This window comes from Diplotaxodon limnothrissa, linkage group LG7 (genome assembly GCF_057381915.1).
Source record: "Diplotaxodon limnothrissa isolate DT_005_m linkage group LG7, D_limnothrissa_male_GT1.1, whole genome shotgun sequence".
Lineage (NCBI taxonomy): Eukaryota > Metazoa > Chordata > Actinopteri > Cichliformes > Cichlidae > Diplotaxodon > Diplotaxodon limnothrissa.
Window position 1 is genome coordinate 51,253,836 of NC_140602.1, and position 2,247 is coordinate 51,256,082.

Sequence of the window (2,247 nt, forward strand, 5' to 3'; positions counted from 1 at the left end):
TTTGTAGCAGGCTGTAAAAACTCTCCCTCCCTCCTCACGAGGGAGCGCCGATTGGTTGATACGGTTTACGAGCCAGCAAGGGTGTGTGCGCGGGCGTGCGCCCCGTGAACGCACCACCACATGCTGAGCAACCCTAAACGTATCACTGTTAGCGCAACTGCTCCAAAACTGAAACGCGGTTTCACTCTATGTGACTGAAGGTGGTTATGTGTAATCTGAGCGCTATCTGTGACACCAGAACACGTGGCGAGTCAATAAGTCGTCCACTTTCTCGTGCTCTGATTCAAAAAGCTCAGAGCCAGATGGATATCATTTCACTCATATACACGCGCAACACTTCCGGCTACTGCTTTATGTCAAAAGCCCTTCACCTTGCTCAAGGGCAGATAAGATAGTAGTTTCCGCAGTGAGCTGGAAGTGGTTAACCCAAAGAAATTTGTTTCTATTTAATTAAACCGTGAGCTAAAGGCTGCTGGACTACTTTCCATAAACATGCCTTACTTTCCACTACAGTTGTGGGAAGACAGCCTAACTACAGGCTGAGGCAAAAATTAAACTAAAATGGATAGCTTTTTTTTTCCATTATCTAGGTGACTTTTTAAACCAATGCTTGCTTGGACTTCTTTTTCTTATGTTACGATATCTCAAGGATTAAATGAGTAATTGAACTTTTTTACACTGACAAAAAGGGGAATTCCACTTGTCTGGCCTACAGAGCAAAGTAGGTTGCTCTTAAAAGTTGTTAAGAATAAAAGCTTGCATATGCATATGCTTGCATATGTTTTTTAAATGGTTTAAACCAGGAAATATGTGTGATATCAGACACATTTCCTGGTTTAAACCATTTAAAAAACCGTTACTTTTCAAAGCCAGTGTTCCAAAGTGCTTCCTAGAAACACCTAATAAAAGACAAAGGTCAAATGAAACGTCAAAATTAGAAAAAGACACATTTGTGACTCCAAATTCTAGTGAATAACCTAAAATTGACAAAAAAATATAATTGTTAAAAAATAAGATGGAATTTAGCTTCATATATATGATCCTCGAGCTCTGGGAGTTTGAGGGTCCTGCGCAGTATCTTAGCCATTATTAGCACTGCACTCTTCTTGACTGAGACCTCTGATGTTGGTGATGTAGCTTGCCATCAACAGTGTGTGAATGTGTGTGTGTGAATGGGTGGATGACTGGATGTGTAAAGCGCTTTAGGGTCCTTAGGGACTAAAGCGCTATACAAATACAGACCATTTACCATGTTGTGCTTTGAATTTCCTGAAACCACTTTTCCAGTTTTGGGGTTAAAGGTCCTAATGCTCCTTGTACCACTGGGATCACATTGAAATTTCCTTCCATATCTGCTCCAACTGTTCCTTCAGTCTAATTTGGTGAAGCAGCTGAAAGTGATTAACAGCCCACTCTGCTACATCAACATCCCTGATGTTTAACTGACTTATGCTTCACTCGAATTAAAAAGTGCCTCCTTTTTTTTTTTGAGCAGTAAATATATATTTATATATACATAAATATACATATACATTATTTAAAAAAAGTAAACTAAAATTTTATGAAAAAAACCTTATGGAGTTAGCATAATGAGGAAACAATGAATCAGGATGAGTAGTTTTTGTCTTTTGGGCCACACATCATTCATCCAATTCTCTGTAAAGGGGATGTTCACAGTCAGACGAGTGATGCAAACTCAGTGACACCATGCCATATTGGAAAAAAAATTACAAGGAAACCAATGAATGGCTCGAGGCTGGCTCAGACACTCAGGTTATTCCATTTATCAGCCTTGTGTCCATATGGTGAGACTTTAATCCAATAATTCCGATTACTGAAGAAGGCACACATTCCCCCTGAAAGCTTTCACAGAGTTCTGACAGTCCTCTGGTGTATGCTCCTCAATGATAATCTCATGGTTATCTGAGTCTGTTCCAGCATTTGTTCCAGTGTGTTCATGAACCCAGATTTTTCTTTTTGTATACAAAGCCCATTTTACATATCATCACATGTTCCCGTTTCCTTTACCGGCAGTGATGAGATCAGTTTGAGATACCTCTGCTTTTACTAGAGACGGTCTAGCATAGGCCTCTTTTATCAGAAACGGCTATTCTTTTCTTGGTAGTTGTGCTCTATATGTTTGTGTACATAACAACAAATTAGAAACACAGTGCTGTAATAACACAAACCACCAGCTGGTCTATTTGCTTTTTAGAGATGTTTTTTTGCTACTGCAGTTTTCCTGCC